Here is a 20,232-nt window from a genome sequence, read left to right as displayed (position 1 = left end):
CCGAGACAGCAATATCCCCTTGGAGACAGGTCCGCTGGAGGCCGATGTATTGAATCTTGACGCAATTTGAGTGTTCCATCGTCATTAGGAGGCCCTGAACCTTACAATTAACTATCAGTTTCGCGTCGGATTCGAAAATCTAGACTCACAGGAGACGGACCACATGGAGCCCGAGGCAGCAATATCCCCTTGTAGACAAGCCGGCTGGAGGAAGATGTATTGACTCTCGACGCAATTTGAGTGTTCCATCGTCATTAAGAGGCCCTGAGCATTACATTTAACTATCAATTTTGCGTCGGATTCGAAAATCTAGACTCACAGAAGAACGACCATACGGTGCCCGAGGCAGCAATAGACCCTTGGAGACAAGTCGGCTGGAAGTCGATGTATTGGATCTCGACTCAATTTGTGTGCTCCATCGTCATTAGGAGGCCCTGAACGTTACAATTAACTATGAGTTTTGCGTCGGATTCGAAAACGTAGAATCACCGGAGACGGAAAATGTCGTGCCCGAGGCAGCGATATCCCCTTGGAGACAAGTCGGCTGGAGGCCGATGTATTGAATCTCGACGCAATTTGAGTGTTCCATCGTCATTAGAAGGCCCTGAACGTTACAATTAACTATCATTTTTGCGTCGGATTCGAAAATCTACTCACCGGAGAAGTTCATACGGTGCACGAGACTGCAATATGCCCTTGGATACAAGTCGACTGGAGGTCGATGTATTGAATCTCGACGCAATTTGAGTGTTCCATCTACAATAGGAGGCCCTGAACCTTACAATTAACTATCAGTTTCGCGTCGGATTCGAAAATCTAGACTCACAGGAGACGGACCACATGGAGCCCGAGGCAGCAATATCCCCTTGTAGACAAGTCGGCTGGAGGAAGATGTATTGACTCTCGACGCAATTTCAGTGTTCCATCGTGATTAGGAGGCCCTGAACCTTTCAATTAACTATCAGTTTCGCGTCGGATTCGAAAATCTAGACTCACAGCAGACTGACCATTTGGTGCCCGATGTAGCAATATCCCCTTGGAGTTAAATCGGCTGGAGGACGATGTATTGAATCTCGACGCAATTGGAGTGTTCCATCGTCATTAGAAGGAACTGATTGTTACAATTAACTATCATTTTTGCGTCGGATTCGAAAATCTAGACTCACAGGAGAACGATCAAAAGGTGCCCGAGGCAGCAATAGACCCTTGGAGACAAGTCGGCTGGAGGACTTTGTATTGAATCTCGACGCAATTTGAGTGTTCCATCGTCTTTAGGAGGCCCTAAACGTAACCATTAACTATCATTTTAGCGTCGGATTCGAAAATCTAATAACAGGAGAAGGATCATATGGTGCACGAGACTGCAATATCCCCTTGGATACAAGTCGACTGGAGGTCGATGTATTGAATCTCGACGGAATTTCAGTCTTCTATCGTCATTAGGAGGCCCTGAACGTTACTATTCACTATCATTTTTGCGTCGGATTCGATAATCTAAACTCACCGGAGAACGACCATAAGGTGCCCGAGGCAGCAACAGACCCTTGGAGACAAGTCGGCAGGAGGCCGATGTATTGAAACTCGACGTAATTTGAGTGCTCCATCGTCATTTGGAGGCCCTGAATGTTACAGTTAACTATCAGTTTCGCGTCGGATTCAAAAATCCAGACTCACAGGAGACGGACCATTTGGTGCCCGAGGCAGCAATATCCCCTTGGAGACAAATCGGCTGAATGCCGATGTATTGAATCTCGAGGCAATTTGAGTGTTCCATCGTCATTAGGAAGCCCTGAACGTTACAATTAACAATCAGTTTCGTGTCGATTTCGAAAATCTAGACTCACATGAGAGCGAACATAAGAGGCCGGAGGCAGTAATATCCCCATGGAGACAAGTCGGCTGGAGGACGATGTATTGAATCTCGACGCAATTTGAGTGTCCCATCGTCATTAGGAGGCCCTAAACGTTACAATTAACTATAATTTTTGCGTCGGATTCGATAATCTAAACTCACAGGAGAACGACCATAAGGCGCCCGAGGCAGCGACAGACCCTTGGAGACATGTCGGCTGGAGGCCGATGTATTGAATCTCGACGCAATTTGAGTGTTCCATCAGCATTAGGAGGCCGTGAACGTTACAGTTAACTATCATTTTAGCGTCGGATTCGAAAATCTACTAACAGGATAAGGATCATATGGTGCACGAGACTGCATTTTCCCCTTGGATACAAGTCGGCTGGAGGCCGATGTATTGAATCTCGACGCAATTTGAGTTTTCCATCGTCATTAGGATGCCATAAACCTTACAATTAACTATCAGTTTCGCGTCGGATACGAAAATCTACTCACAGGACAAGTTCATACGGTGCTCGAGACAGCAATATCCCCTTGGAGACAAGTCCGCTGGAGGCCGATGTATTGAATCTCGACGCAATTTGAGTGTTCCATCGTCATTACAAGGCCCTGAACGTTACAATTAACTATCATTTTAGCGTCGGATTCGATAATCTAAACTCACAGGAGAACGACCATTAGGTGCCCGAGGCAGCAATAGACCCTTGGAGACAAGTCGGCTGAATGCCGATGTATTGAATCTCGAAGCAATTTGAGTGTTCCATCGTCATTAGGAAGCCCTGAACGTTACCATTAACAATCAGTTTCGCGTCGGAATCGAAAATCTAGACTCACATGAGAGCGAAGATAAGAGGCCGGAGGCAGTAATATCCCCATGGAGACAAGTCGGCTGGAGGACGATGTATTGAATCTCGACGCAATTTGAGTGTCCCATCGTCATTAGGAGGCCCTAAACGTTACAATTAACTATCATTTTTGCGTCGGATTCGATAATCTAAACTCACAAGAGAACGACCATAAGGTGCCCGAGGCAGCAACAGACCCTTGGAGACAAGTCGGCTGGAGACCGATGTATTGAATCTCGACCCAATTTGAGTGTTCCATCGTCATTACAAGGCCCTGAACGTTACATTAACTATCATTTTAGCGTCGGATTCGAAAATCTACTCACAGGAGAAGTTCATGCGGTGCTCGAGACGGCAATATACCCCTTGGAGATAAATCGACTGGAGGCCGATATATTGAATATCGACGCAATTTGAGTGTTCCATCGTCATTAGGAGGCCCTGAACGTTACAATTAACTATCATTTTTGCGTCGGATTCGAAAATCTAGACTCACAGGAGAAGGATCATATGGTGCACGAGACTGCAATATCCCCTTGGATACAAGTCGACTGGACGTCGATGTATTGACTCTCGACGCAATTTGAGTGTTCCATCGTCTTTAAGAGTCCCTGAACGTTACAAATAACTATCACTTATGCGGCGGATTCGAAAATGTAGACTCACAGGAGAACGACCATAAGGTGCCCGAGGCAGCAACAGACCCTTGGAGAAAAGTCGGCTGGAAAACGGTGTATTGAATCTCGACGCAATTTGAGAGTTCTATCGTCATCAGGAGGCGCTGAACGTTACTATTCACTATCATTTTTGCGTCGGATTCGAAAATCTAGACTCACAGGAGAAGGATCATATGGTGCCCGAGACAGCAATATCCCCTTGGAGACAAGTCCGCTGGAGGCCGATGTATTGAATCTCGACGCAATTTGAGTGTTCCATTGTCATTAGGAGGCCCTGAACCTCACAATTAACTATCAGTTTCGCGTCGGATTCGAAAATCTAGACTCACAGGAGACGGACCACATGGAGCCCGAGGCAGCAATATCCCCTTGTTGATAAGTCGGCTAGAGGAAGATGTATTGACTCTCGACGCAATTTGAGTGTTCCATCGTCATTAAGAGGCCCTGAGCATTACATTTAACTATCAGTTTTGCGTCGGATTCGAAAATCTAGACTCACAGGAGAACGACCATACGGTGCCCGAGGCAGCAATAGACCCTTGGATACAAGTCGGCTAGAGGTCGATGTATTGAATCTCGTCTCAATTTGTGTGCTCCATCGTCATTAGGAGGCCCTGAACGTTACAAGTAACTATTAGTTTTGCGTCGGATTCGAAAACGTAGAATCACCGGAGACGGACCATGTGGTGCCCGAGGCAGCGATATCCCCTTGGAGACAAGTCGGCTGGAGGCCGATGTATTGAATCTCGACGCAATTTGAGTGTTCCATCGTCATTAGAAGGCCCTGAACGTTACAATTAACTATCACTTTTGCGTCGGATTCGATAATCTAAACTCACAGCAGAATGACCATAAGGTGCCCGAGGCAGCAACAGACCCTTGGAGACAAGTCGGCTGGAGGCCGATGTATTGAATCTCGACGCAATTTGAGTGTTCCATCGTCTTTAGGAGGCCCTGAACGTTACAATTAACTAGCAGTTTTGCGTCGGATTCGAAAACGTAGAATCATCGGAGAACGACCATGTGGTGCCCGAGGCAGCGATATCCCCTTGGAGACAAGTCTTCTGGAGGACGATGTATTGAATCTCGACGCAATTTGAGTGTTCCATCGTCATTAGAAGGCCCTGAACATTACAATTAACTATCATTTTTGCGTCGGATTAGAAAATCTACACTCATAGGAGATCGACCATAAGGTGCCCGAGGCAGCAATAGACCCTTGGAGACAAGTCGGCTGGAGGAAGTTGTTTTGACTCTCGACGCAAAATGAGTGTTCCATCGTCATTAGAAGGCCCTGAACGTTACAATTAACTATCATTTTTGCGTCGGATTTGAAAATCTAGACTCACAGGAGAACGACCATACGGTGCCCGAGGCAGCAATAGACCCTTGGAGACAAGTCGGCTAGAGGTCGATGTATTGAATCTCGACTCAATTTGTGTGCTCCATCGTCATTAGGAGGCCCTGAACGTTACAATTAACTATTAGTTTTGCGTCGGATTCGAAAACGTAGAATCACCGGAGACGGACCATGTGGTGCCCGAGGCAGCGATATCCCCTTGGAGACAAGTCGGCTGGAGGCCGATGTATTGAATCTCGACGCAATTTGAATGTTCCATCGTCTTTAGGAGGCCCTGAACGTTACAATTAACTACCATTTTAGCGTCGGATTAGAAAATCTACTAACAGGAGAACGATCATATGGTGCACGAGACTGCAATATCCCCTTGGATACAAGTCTACTGGAGGTCGATGTATTGACTCTCGACGCAAATTGAGTGTTCCATCGTCTTTAGGAGTCCCTGAACGTTACAATTAACTATCATTTATGCGTCGGATTCGAATATCTAGACTCGCAGGAGAACGACAATAAGGTGCCCGAGGCAGCAATAGACCCTTGGAGACAAGTCGGCTGGAAACCGATGTACTGATTCTTGACGCAATTTGAGTGTTCCATCGTCATTAGGAGGCCCTGAACGTCACAATTCACTATCATTTTTGCGTCGGATTCGAAAATCTAGACTCACAGGAGAAGGACCATGTGGTGCCCGAGGCAGCAATAGACCCTTGGAGACAAGTCGGCTGGAGGACGATGTATTGAATCTCGACGCAATTTGAGTCTTCTATCGTCATTAGGAGGCGCTGAACGTTACTATTCACTATCATTTTTGCGTCGGATTCGAAAATCTAGACTCACAGGAGAAGGATCATATTGTGCCCGAGACTGCAATATCCCCTTGGATACAAGTCGACTGGAGGTCCATGTATCGACTCCTGACGCAATTTGAGTGTTCCATCGTATTTAGGAGTCCCTGAACGTTACAATTAACTATCATTTATGCGTCGGATTCGATAATCTAAACTCACCGGAGAACGACCATGAGGTGCCCGAGGCAGCAACAGACCCTTGGAGACAAGTCCTCAGGAGGCCGATGTATTGAATCTCGACGCAATTTGAGTGCTCCATCGTCATTTGGAGGCCCTGAACGTTACAATTAACTATCAGTTTCGCGTCGGATTCAAAAATCCAGACTCACAGGAGACGGACCATTTGGTGCCCGAGGCAGCAATATCCCCTTGGAGACAAATCGGCTGAATGCCGATGTATTGAATCTCGAGGCAATTTGAGTGTTCCATCGTCATTAGGAAGCCCTGAACGTTACAATTAACAATCAGTTTCGCGTCGGATTCGAAAATCTAGACTCACATGAGAGCGAACATAAGAGGCCGGAGGCAGTAATATCCCCATGGAGACAAGTCGGCTGGAGGACGATGTGTTGAATCTAACGCAATTTGAGTGTCCCATCGTCATTAGGAGGCCCTACACGTTAGAATTAACTATCATTTTTGCGTCGGATTCGATAATCTAAACTCACAGGAGAACGACCATAAGGTGCCCGAGGCAGCAACTGACCCTTGGAGACATGTCGGCTGAAGGCCGATGTATTGAATCTCGACGCAATTTGAGTGTTCCATCGTCATTACAAGGCCCTGAACGTTACAATTAACTATGAGTTTTACGTCGGATTCGAAAATCTAGACTCACAGGAGAACGACCATAAGGTGCCCGAGGCAGCAATAGACCCTTGGAGACAAGTCGGCTGGAAACCGATGTATTGTTTCTTGACGCAAATTGAGAGTTCCATCGTCATTACAAGGCCCTGAACGTTACAATTAACTTTCATTTTTGCGTCGGATTCGAAAATCTAGACTCACAGGAGAACGACCATAAGGTGCCCGAGGCAGCAATAGACCCTTGGAGACAAGTCGGCTGGAAACCGATGTATTGTTTCATGGCGCAAATTGAGAGTTCCATCGTCATTACAAGGTCCTGAACGTTACAATTAACTTTCATTTTTGCGTCGGATTCGAAAATCTAGACTCACAGGAGACGGACCACATGGAACCCGAGGCAGCAATATCCCCTTGTAGACAAGTCGGCTGGAGGAAGATGTATTGACTCTCGACGCAAAATGAGTGTTCCATCGTCATTAGGAGGCCCTGAATGTTACAATTAACTATCAGTTTTTCGTCGGATTCGAAAATCTAAACTCACAGTAGAACGACCATAAGGTGCCCGAGGCAGCAATAGACCCTTGGAGACAAGTCGGCTGGAGACCGATGTATTGATTCTTGACGCAATTTGAGTGTTCCATCGCCAATAGGAGGCCCTGAACGTTACAATTAACTATGAGTTTTGCGTCGGATTCGAAAACATAGAATCACCGAAGACGGACCACGTGGTGCCCGAGGCAGCGATATCCCCTTAGAGACAAGTCGGCTGGAGGCCGATGTATTGAATCTCGACGCAATTTGAGTGTTCCATCGTCATTAGGAAGCAATGAACGTTACAAATAACAATCAGTTTCGCGTCGGATTCGAAAATCTAGACTCACATGAGAGCGAACATAAGAGCCGCGAGACAGCTATATCCCCTTGGAGACAAGTCGGCTGGAGGTCGATGTGTTGAATCTCGACGCAATTTGAGTGTTCCATCGGCATTAGGAGGCCCTGAACGTTACAATTAACTATCACTTTTGCGTCGGATTCGATAATCTAAACTCACAGGAGAACGACCATAAGGTGCCCGAGGCAGCAATAGACCCTTGGAGACAAGTCGGCTGGAGGCCGATGAATTGAATCTCGACGCAATTTGAGTGTTCCATCGGCATTAGGAGGCCATGAACGTTACAGTTAACTATCATTTTAGTGTCAGATTCGAAAATCTACTAACAGGAGAACGACATAAGTTGCCCGAGGCAGCAATAGGCCCTTGGAGACAAGTCGACTGGAGGTCGATGTATTGAATCTCGACTCAACTTGAGTGTTCCATCGTCATCAGGTGGCCCTGAACGTTACAATTAACAATCAGTTTTGCGTCGGGTTCGAAAATCTAGACTCACAGCAGAACGATCACAAGGTGCCCGTGGCAGCTATTGACACTTGGAGACCAGTCCGCTGGAGGACGATGTATTGAATCGTGACGCAATTTGAGTGCTCCATCGTCATTTGGAGGCCCTGAACCTTACAATTAACTATCAGTTTCGCGTCGGATTCAAAAATCCAGACTCACAGGAGACGGACCATTTGGTGCCCGAGGCAGCAATATCCCCTTGGAGACAAATCAGCTGGAGGACGATGTATTGAATCTCGACGCAATTTGAGAGTTCTATCGTCATCAGGAGGCGCTGAACGTTACTATTTACTATCAGTTTTGCGTCGGGTTCGAAAATCTAGACTCACAGCAGAACGATCACAAGGTGCCCGAGGTAGCAATAGACCCTTGGAGACAAGTCGGCTGGAGGACGATGAATTGGATCGCGACGCAAAATGAGTGTTCCATCGTCATTAGGAGGCCCTGAATGTTACAATTAACTATCAGTTTTTCGTCGGATTCGAAAATCTAGACTCACAGGAGAACGACCATAAGGTGCCCGAGGCAGCTATACACCCTTGGAGACAAGTCGGCTGGAGGACGATGTATTGAATCTCGACGCAATTTGAGTGTTCCATCGTCATTACAAGGCCCTGAACGTTACAATTAACTATCATTTTTGCGTCGGATTCGAAAATCTTGACTCACAGGAGACGGACCACATAGGGCCCGAGGCAGCAATATCCCCTTGTAGACAAGTCGGCTGGAGGAAGATGTATTGACTCTCGACGCAAAATGAGTGTTCCATCGTCATTAGGAGGCACTGAATGTTACAATTAACAATCAGTTTTTCATCGGATTCGAAAATCTAAACTCACAGGAGAACGACGATAAGGTGCCCGAGGCAGCAATAGACCCTTGGAGACAAGTCGGCTGGAACCCGATGTATTGAATCTCGACGCAATTTGAGTGTTCCATCGGCATTAGGAGGCCCTGAACGTTACAATTAACTATATTTTTGCGTCGGATTCGAAAATGTAGACTTACAAGGGAACGACCATAAGGAGCCCGAGGCAGCAATAGACCTTTGGAGACAAGTCGGCTGGAGGCCGATGTATTGATTCCTGACGCAATTTGAGTGTTCCATCGCCAATAGGAGGCCCTGAACGTTACAATTAACTATGAGTTTTGCGTCGGATTCGAAAACGTAGAATCACCGGAGACGGACCATGTGGTGCCCGAGGCAGCGATATCCCCTTGGAGACAAGTCGGCTGGAGGCCGATGTATTGAATCTCGACGCAATTTGAGTGTTCCATCGACATTAGAAGGCCCTGAACGTTACAATTAACTATCATTTTTGCGTCGGATTCGAAAATCTAGACATACAAGAGAACGACCATGAGGTGCCCGAGGCAGCAATAGACCCTTGGAGACAAGTCGGCTGGAGGCCGATGTATTGAATCTCGACGCAATTTGAGTGTTCCATCGGCATTAGGAGGCCCTGAACGTTACAGTTAACTATTATTTTAGCGTCGGATTCGAAAATTTACTAACAGGAGAAGGATCATATGGTGCACGAGACTGCAATATCCCCTTGGATACAAGTCGACTGGAGGTCGATGTATCGACTCTCGACGCAATTTGAGTGTTCCATCGTCTTTAGGAGTCCCTGAACGTTACAATTAAATATCATTTATGCGTCGGATTCGAAAATCTAGACTCACAGGAGAACGACCATAAGGTGCCCGAGGCAGCAACAGACCCTTCGAGACAAGTCGGCTGGAGGCAGATGTATTAAATCTCGACGCAATTTGAGTGTTCCATCGTCATTAGGAGGCCCTAAACGTTACAATTAACTATCATTTTTGCGTCGGATTCGATAATCTAAACTCACAGGAGAACGACCATAAGATGCCCGAGGCAGCAACAGACCCTTGGAGACAGGTCGGCTGGAGGCCGATGTATTGAATCTCGACGCAATTTGAGTGTTCCATCGTCATTAGAATGCCCTGAACGTTACAATTAACTATCATTTTTGCGTCGGATTCGAAAATCTAGACTTACAAGAGAACGACCATAAGGTGCCCGAGGCAGCAAAAGACCCTAGGAGACAAGTCGGCTGGAGGCCGATGTATTGAATCTCGACGCAATTTGAGTGTTCTATCGGCATTAGGAGGCCCTGAACGTTACAGTTAACTATCATTTTAGCGTCGGATTCAAAAATCTACTAACAGGAGACGGATCATATGGTGCACGAGACTGCAATATCCCCTTGGATACAAGTCGACTGGAGGTCGATGTATTGACTCTCGACGCAATTTTAGTGTTCCATCGTCTTTAGGAGTCCCTGAACGTTACAATTAACTATCATTTATGCGTCGGATTCGAAAATCTAGACTCACAGGAGATCGACCGTAAGGTGCCCGAGGCAGCAATAGACCCTTGGAGACAAGTCGGCTGGAAACCGATGTATTGATTCTTGACGCAATTTGAGTGTTCCATCGTCATTAGGAGGCCTTGAACGTTACAATTAACAATCATTTTAGCGTCGGATTCGAAAATCTTCTCACAGGAGAAGTTCATACGGTGCTCGAGACAGCAATATACCCCTTGGAGACAAATCGACTGGAGGCCGATGTATTGAATATCGACGCAATTTGAGTGTTCCATAGTCATTAGGTCGCCGTGAACGTTATAATGAACAATGACTTTTGCGTCGGATTCGAAAATCTAGACTTACAAGAGAACGACCATAAGGTGCCCGAGGCAATAACAGTCCCTTGGAGACAAGTCGGCTGGAGGCCGATGTATTGAACCTCGACGCAATTTGAGTGTTCCATCGTCATTAGGAAGCCCTGAACGTTACAAATAACAATCAGTTTTGCGTCGGATTCGAAAATCTAGACTCACATGAGAGCGAACATTGGAGCCCCGAGACAGCTATATCCCCTTGGAGACAAGTCGGCTGAAGGCCGATGTATTGATTCTCGACGCAATTTGAGTGTTCCATCGTCATTAGGAGGCCCTAAACGTTACAATTAACTATCATTTTTGCGTCGGATTCGAAAATCTAAACTCACAGGAGAACGACCATAAGGTGCCCGAGGCAGCAACAGACCATTGGAGACAAGTCGGCTGGTGGCCGATTTATTGAATCTCGACGCAATTTGAGTGTTCCATCGCCAATAGAAGGCCCTGAACGTTACAATTAACTATCATTTTGCGTCGGATTCGAAAATCTAGGCTCACAGGAGAACGACCATAAGGTGCCCGAGGCAGCAATAGACCCTTGGAGACAAGTCGGCTGGAGGCCGATGTATTAAATCTCGACGCTATTTGAGTGTTCCATCGTCATTACAAGGCCCTGACCGTTACAATTAACTATCATTTTTGCGTCGGATTCGAAAATCTAGACTCACAGGAGAACGACCATAAGGTGCCCGAGGCAGCAATAGACCCTTGGAGACAAGTCGGCTGGAGGCCGATGTATTGAATCTCGACGCAATTTGAGTGTTCTATCGGCATTAGGAGGCCCTGAAAGTTACAGTTAACTATCATTTTAGCGTCGGATTCGAAAATCTACTAACAGGAGAAGGATCATATGGTGCACGAGGCAGCAATAGACCCTTGGAGACAAGTCGGCTGGAGGCCGATGTATTAAATCTCGACGCAATTTGAGTGTTCCATCGTCATTACAAGGCCCTGAACGTTACAATTAACTATCATTTTTGCGACGGATTCGAAAATCTAGACTCACAGGAGAACGACCATAAGGTGCCCGAGGCAGCAATAGACCCTTGGAGACAAGTCGGCTGGAGGCCGATGTATTGAATCTCGACGCAATTTGAGTGTTCCATCGTCATTACAAGGCCCTGAACGTTACAATTAACTATCAATTTTTGCGTCGGATTCGAAAATCTAGACTCACAGGAGAACGACCATAAGGTGCCCGAGGCAGCAACAAACCCTTGGAGACAAGTCGGCCGGAGGCCGATGTATTGAATCTCGACGCAATTTTAGTGTTCCATCGGCATTACAAGTCCCTGAACGTTACAATTAACTATCATTTTTGCGTCGGATTCGAAAATCTAGACTCACAGGAGAACGACCATAAGGTGCCCGAGGCAGCAATAGACCCTTGGAGACAAGTCGGCTGGAGGCCGATGTATTGAATCTCGACGCAATTTGAGTGTTCCATCGGCATTAGGAGGCCATGAACGTTACAGTTAACTATCATTTTAGTGTCGGATTCGAAAATCTACTAACAGGAGAACGACCATAAGGTGCCCAAGGCAGCAATAGACCCTTGGAGACAAGTCGGCTGGAGGTCGATGTATTGAATCTCGACTTAATTTGAGTGTTCCATCGTCATTAGGTGGCCCTGAACGTTACAATTAACAATCAGTTTTGCGTCGGGTTCGAAAATCTAGACTCACAGCAGAACGATCACAAGGTGCCCGTGGCAGCTATTGACACTTGGAGACCAGTCCGCTGGAGGACGATGTATTGAATCGCGACGCAATTTGAGTGCTCCATCGTCATTTGGAGGCCCTGAACCTTACAATTAACAATCAGTTTCGCGTCGGATTCAAAAATGCAGACCCACAGGAGACGGACCATTTGGTGCCCGAGGCAGCAATATCCCCTTGGAGACAAATCAGCTGGAGGACGATGTATTTAATCTCGACGCAATTTGAGAGTTCTATCGTCATCAGGAGGCGCTGAACGTTACTATTCACTATCAGTTTTGCGTCGGGTTCGAAAATCTAGACTCACAGCAGAACGATCACAAGGTGCCCGAGGCAGCAATAGACCCTTGGAGACAAGTCGCCTGGAGGACGATGAATTGGATCGCGACGCAAAATGAGTGTTCCATCGTCATTAGGAGGCCCTCAATGTTACAATTAACTATCAGTTTTTCGTCGGATTCGAAAATCTAGACTCACAGGAGAACGAGCATAAGGTGCCCGAGGCAGCAATAGACCCTTGGAGACAAGTCGGCTGGAGGACGATGTATTGAATCTCGACGCAATTTGAGTGTTCCATCGTCATTACAAGGCCCTGAACGTTACAATTAACTATTATTTTTGCGTCGGATTCAAAAATCTAGACTTACAAGAGAACGACCATAAGGTGCCCGAGGCAGCATTAGACCCTTGGAGACAAGTCGGCTGGAGGACGATGTATTGAATCTCGACGCAATTTGAGTGTTCCATCGTCATTAGGAGGCCCTAAACGTTACAATTAACTATCATTTTTGCGTCGGATTCGATAATCGAAACTCACAGGAGAACGACCATTAGGAGCCCGAGGCAGCAACAGACCCTTGGAGACAAGTCGGCTGGAGGAAGATGTATTGAATCTCGACGCAATTTGAGTGTTCCATCGTCATTACAAGGCCCTGAACGTTACAATTAACTATCATTTTTGCGTCGGATTCGAAAATCTAGACTCACAGGAGACGGACCACATAGAGCCCGAGGCAGCAATATCCCCTTGTGGACAAGTCGGCTGGAGGAAGATGTATTGACTCTCGACGCAAAATGAGTGTTCCATCGTCATTAGGAGGCCCTGAATGTTACAATTAACAATCAGTTTTTCGTCGGATTCGAAAATCTAAACTCACAGGAGAACGACCATAAGGTGCCCGAGGCAGCAATAGACCCTTGGAGACAAGTCGGCTGGAACCCGATGTATTGAATCTCGACGCAATTTGAGTGTTCCATCGGCATTAGGAGGCCCTGAACGTTACAATTAACTATCATTTTTGCGTCGGATTCGAAAATCTAGACTTACAAGGGAACGACCATAAGGTGCCCGAGGCAGCAATAGACCTTTGGAGACAAGTCGGCTGGAAGCCGATGTATTGATTCTTGACGCAATTTGAGTGTTCCATCGCCAATAGGAGGCCCTGAACGTTACAATTAACTACGAGTTTTGCGTCGGATTCGGAAACGTAGAATCACCGGAGACGGGACCATGTGGTGCCCGAGGCAGCGATATCCCCTTGGAGACAAGTCGGCTGGAGGCCGATGTATTGAATCTCGACGCAATTTGAGTGTTCCATCGTCATTAGAAGGCCCTGAACGTTACAATTAACTATCATTTTTGCGTCGGATTCGAAAATCTAGACTTACAAGAGAACGACCATAAGGTGCCCGAGGCAGCAATAGACCCTTGGAGACAAGTCGGCTGGAGGCCGATGTATTGAATCTCGACGCAATTTGAGTGTTCCATCGGCATTAGGAGGCCCTGAACGTTACAGTTAACTATTATTTTAGCGTCGGATTCGAAAATCTACTAACAGGAGAAGGATCATATGGTGCACGAGACTGCAATATCCCCTTGGATACAAGTCGACTGGAGGTCGATGTATTGACTCTCGACGCAATTTGAGTGTTCCATCGTCTTTAGGAGTCCCTGAACGTTACAATCAACTATCATTTATGCGTCGGATTCGAAAATCTAGACTCACAGGTTAACGACCGTAAGGTGCCCGTGGCAGCAATATCCCCTTGGATGCAAGTCGACTGGTGGTCGATGTATTGGCTCTCGACGCAATTTGAGTGTTCCATCGTCATTAGGGGCATTGAACGTTACAATTAACAATCATTTTAGCGTCGGATTCGAAAATCTACTCACAGGAGAAGTTCATACGGTGCTCGAGACAGCAATATACCCCTTGGAGACAAATCGACTGGAGGCCGTTGTCTTGAATATCGACGCAATTTGAGTGTTCCATCGTCATTAGGTCGCCCTGAACGTTATAATGAACAATGACTTTTGTGTCGGTTTCGAAAATCTAGACTTACAAGAGAACGACCATAAGGTGCCCGAGGCAGCAACAGACCCTTGGAGACAAGTCGGCTGAAGGCCGATGTATTGAATCTCGACGCAATTTGAGTGTTCCATCGTCATTAGGAGGCCCTAAACGTTACAATTAACTACCATTTTTGCGTCGGATTCGATAATCTAAACTCACAGGAGAACGACCATAAGGTGCCCGAGGCAGCAACAGACCCTTGGAGACAGGTCGCCTGGAGGCCGATGTATTGAATCTCGACGCAATTTGAGTGTTCCATCGTATTTAGGTGGCCCTAAACCTGACAATTAACTATCATTTTTGCGTCGGATTCGATAATCTAAACTCATAGGAGAACGACCATAAGGTGCCCGAGGCAGCAACAGACCCTTGGAGACAAGTCGGCTGGAGGCCGATGTATTGCATCTTGACGCAATTTGAGTGTTCCATCGTCATTACAAGGCCCTGAACGTTACAATTAACTATCATTTTTGCGTCGGATTCGAAAATCTAGACTCACAGGAGAACGACCATAAGGTGCCCATGGCAGCAACAGACCATAGGAGACAAGTCGGCTGGTGGCCGATGTATTGAATCTCGTCGCAATTTGAGTGTTCCATCGCCAAAAGGAGGCCCTGAACGTTACAATTAACTATCATGTTTGCGTCGGATTCGAAAATCTAGACTCACAGGAGAACGACCATAAGGTGCCCGAGGCAGCAATAGACCCTTGGAGACAAGTCGGCTGGAGGCCGATGTATTGAATCTCGACGCAATTTGAGTGTTCCATCGTCATTACAAGGCCCTGAACGTTGCAATTAACTATCATTTTTGCGTCGGATTCGAAAATCTAGACTCACAGGAGAACGACCATAAGGTGCCCGTGGCAGCAATAGACCCTTGGAGACAAGTCGGCTGGAGGCCGATGTATTGAATCTCGACGCAATTTTAGTGTTCTGTCGGCATTAGGAGGCCCTGAACGTTACAGTTAACTATCATTTTAGCGACGGATTCGAAAATCTACTAACAGGAGAAGGATCATATGTTGCACGAGGCAGCAATAGACCCTTGGAGACAAGTCGGCTGGAGGCCGATGTATTGAATCTCGACGAAATTTGAGTGTTCCATCGCCATTACAAGGCCCTGAACGTTACAATTGACTATCATTTTTGCGTCGGATTCGAAAATATAGACTCACAGGAGAACGACCATAAGGTGCCCGAGGCAGCAACAGACCCTTGGAGACAAGTCGGCTGGAGGCCGATGTATTGAATCTCGACGCAATTTGAGTGTTCCATCGTCATTACAAGTCCCTGAACCTTACAATTAACTATCATTTTTGCGTCGGATTCGAAAATCTAGACTCACAGGAGAACGACCATAAGGTGCCCGAGGCAGCAATAGACCCTTGGAGACAAGTCGGCTGGAGGCCGATGTATTGAATCTCGACGCAATTTGAGTGTTCCATCGGCCTTAGGAGGCCCTGAACGTTACAATTAACTATCATTTTTGCGTCGGATTCGATAATCTAAACTCACAGGAGAACGACCATAAGGTGCCGGAGGCAGCAATAGACCCTTGGAGACAAGTCGGCTGGAGGCCGATGTATTGAATCTCGACGCAATTTGAGTGTTCCATCGGCATTAGGAGGCCCTGAACGTTACAGTTAACTATCTTTTTAGTGTCGGATTCGAAAATCTACTAACAGGAGAACGACCATAAGGTGCCCGAGGCAGCAATAGACCCTTGGAGACAAGTCGGCTGGAGGTCGATGTATTGAATCTCGACTCAATCTGAGTGTTCCATCGTCATTACAAGGCCCTGAACGTTACAATTAACAACCAGTTTTGCGTCGGGTTCGAAAATCTAGACTCACAGCATAACGATCACAAGGTGCCTGTGGCAGCTATTGACACTTGGAGACCAGTCCGCTGGAGGACGATGTATTGAATCGCGACGCAATTTGAGTGCTCCGTCGTCATTTGGAGGCCCTGAACCTTACAATTTACTATCAGTTTCGCGTCGGATTCAAAAATCCACACTCACAGGAGACAGACCATTTGGTGCCCGAGGCAGCAATATCCTCTTGGAGACAAATCAGCTAAAGGACGATGTATTGAATCTCGACGCAATTTGAGAGTTCTATCGTCATCAGGAGGCGCTGAACGTTACTATTCACTATCAGTTTTGCGTCGATTTCGAAAATCTAGACTCACAGCAGAACGATCACAAGGTGCCCGAGGCAGATATAGACCCTTGGAGACAAGACGGCTGAAGGACGATGTATTGGATCGCGACGCAAAATGAGTGTTCCATCGTCATTAGGAGGCCCTGAATGTTACAATTAACTATCAGTTTTGCATCGGATTCAAAAATCTAGACTTACAAGAGAACGACCATAAGGTGCCCGAGGCAGCATTAGACCCTTGGAGACAAGTCGGCTGGATGACGATGTATTGAATCTCGACGCAATTTAAGTGTTCTGTCGGCATTAGGAGGCCCTGAACGTTACAGTTAACTATCATTTTAGCGACGGATTCGAAAATCTACTAACAGGAGAAGGATCATATGTTGCACGAGGCAGCAATAGACCCTTGGAGACAAGTCGGCTGGAGGCCGATGTATTGAATCTCGACGATATTTGAGTGTTCCATCGTCATTACAAGGCCCTGAACGTTACAACTAACTATCATTTTTGCGTCGGATTCGAAAATATAGACTCACAGGAGAACGACCATAAGGTGCCCGAGGCAGCAACAGACCCTTGGAGACAAGTCGGCTGGAGGCCGATGTATTGAATCTCGACGCAATTTGAGTGTTCCATCGTCATTACAAGTCCCTGAACCTTACAATTAACTATCATTTTTGCGTCGGATTCGAAAATCTAGACTCACAGGAGAACGACCATAAGGTGCCCGAGGCAGCAATAGACCCTTGGAGACAAGTCGGCTGGAGGCCGATGTATTGAATCTCGACGCAATTTGAGTGTTCCATCGGCCTTAGGAGGCCCTGAACGTTACAATTAACTATCATTTTTGCGTCGGATTCGATAATCTAAACTCACAGGAGAACGACCATAAGGTGCCCGAGGCAGCAATAGACCCTTGGAGACAAGTCGGCTGGAGGCCGATGTATTGAATCTCGACGCAATTTGAGTGTTCCATCGGCATTAGGAGGCCCTGAACGTTACAGTTAACTATCTTTTTAGTGTCGGATTCGAAAATCTACTAACAGGAGAACGACCATAAGGTGCCCGAGGCAGCAATAGACCCTTGGAGACAAGTCGGCTGGAGGTCGATGTATTGAATCTCGACTCAATCTGAGTGTTCCATCGTCATTACAAGGCCCTGAACGTTACAATTAACAACCAGTTTTGCGTCGGGTTCGAAAATCTAGACTCACAGCATAACGATCACAAGGTGCCTGTGGCAGCTATTGACACTTGGAGACCAGTCCGCTGGAGGACGATGTATTGAATCGCGACGCAATTTGAGTGCTCCGTCGTCATTTGGAGGCCCTGAACCTTACAATTTACTATCAGTTTCGCGTCGGATTCAAAAATCCACACTCACAGGAGACAGACCATTTGGTGCCCGAGGCAGCAATATCCTCTTGGAGACAAATCAGCTAAAGGACGATGTATTGAATCTCGACGCAATTTGAGAGTTCTATCGTCATCAGGAGGCGCTGAACGTTACTATTCACTATCAGTTTTGCGTCGATTTCGAAAATCTAGACTCACAGCAGAACGATCACAAGGTGCCCGAGGCAGATATAGACCCTTGGAGACAAGACGGCTGAAGGACGATGTATTGGATCGCGACGCAAAATGAGTGTTCCATCGTCATTAGGAGGCCCTGAATGTTACAATTAACTATCAGTTTTGCATCGGATTCAAAAATCTAGACTTACAAGAGAACGACCATAAGGTGCCCGAGGCAGCATTAGACCCTTGGAGACAAGTCGGCTGGATGACGATGTATTGAATCTCGACGCAATTTGAGTGTTCCATCGTCATTAGGAGGCCCTAAACGTTACAATTATCTATCATTTTTGCGTCGGATTCGATAATCTAAACTCACAGGAGAACGACCATTAGGTGCCCGAGGCAGCAACAGACCCTTGGAGACAAGTCGGCTGGAGGCCGATGTATTGTATCTCGACGCAATTTGAGTGTTCCATCGTCATTACAAGGCCCTGAACGTTACAATTAACTATGATTTTTGCGTCGGATTCGAAAATCTAGACTCACAGGAGACGCACCACATGGAGCCCGAGGCAGCAATATCACCTTGTAGACAAGTCGGCTGGAGGAAGATGTATTGACTCTCGACGCAAAATGAGTGTTCCATCGTCATTAGGAGGCCCTGAATGTTACAATTAACTATCAGTTTTTTGTCGGATTCGAAAATCTAAACTCACAGGAGAACGACCATAAGGTGCCCGAGGCAGCAATAGACCCTTGGAGACAAGTCGGCTGGAACCCGATGTATTGAATCTCGACGCAATTTGAGTGTTCCATCGGCATTAGGAGGCCCTGAACGTTACAATTAAGTATCATTTTTGCGTCGGATTCGAAAATCTAGACTTATAAGGGAACGACCATAAGGTGCCCGAGGCAGCAATAGACCCTTGGAGACAAGTCGGCTGGAGGCCGATGTATTGATTCTTGACGCAATTTGAGCGTTCCTTCGCCAATAGGAGGCCCTGAACGTTACAATTAACTATGAGTTTTGCGTCGGATTCGAAAACGTAGAATCACCGGAGACCGACCATGTGGTGCCCGAGGCAGCGATATCCCCTTGGAGACAAGTCGGCTGGAGGCCGATGTATTGAATCTCGACGCAATTTGAGTGTTCCATCGTCATTAGAAGGCCCTTAACGTTACAATTAAGTATCATTTTTGCGTCGGATTCGAAAATCTAGACTTACAAGAGAACGACCATAAGGTGCCTGTGGCAGCAATATCCCCTTGGATACAAGTCGACTGGAGGTCGATGTATTGACTCTCGACGCAATTTGAGTGTTCCATCGTCATTAGGAGGCCTTGAACGTTACAAGTAACAATCATTTTAGCGTCGGATTCGAAAATCTACTCACAGGAGAAGTTCATACGGTGCTCGAGACAGCAATATACCCCTTGGAGACAAATCGACTGGAGGCCGATGTCTTGAATATCGACGCAATTTGAGTGTTCCATCGTCATTACAAAGCCCTGAACGTTACAACTAACTATCATTTTTGCGTCGGATTCGAAAATCTAGACTCACAGGAGAACGACCATAAGGTGCCCGAGGCAGCAACAGACCATAGGAGCCAAGTCAACTGGAGGCCGATGTATTGAATCTCGACGCAATTTGAGTGTTCCATCGCCAATAGGAGGCCCTGAACGTTAGAATTAACTATGAGTTTTGCGTCGGATTCGAAAACGTAGAATCACCGGAGACGGACCATGTGGTGCCCGAGGCAGCGATAGACAGTTGGAGACAAGTCGGCTGGAGGCCGATGTATTGAATCTCGACGCAATTTGAGTGTTCCATCGTCATTAGAAGGCCCTGAACGTTACAATTAAGTATCATTTTTGCGTCGGATTCGAAAATCTAGACTTACAAGAGAACGACCATAAGGTGCCCGAGGCAGCAATAGACCCTTGGAGACAAGTCGGCTGGAGGCCGAT

This window comes from Schistocerca americana, chromosome 6, assembly GCF_021461395.2.
Source record: "Schistocerca americana isolate TAMUIC-IGC-003095 chromosome 6, iqSchAmer2.1, whole genome shotgun sequence".
Classification (NCBI taxonomy): Eukaryota; Metazoa; Arthropoda; class Insecta; order Orthoptera; family Acrididae; genus Schistocerca; species Schistocerca americana.
Note: the sequence above shows the minus strand (reverse complement) of the source record.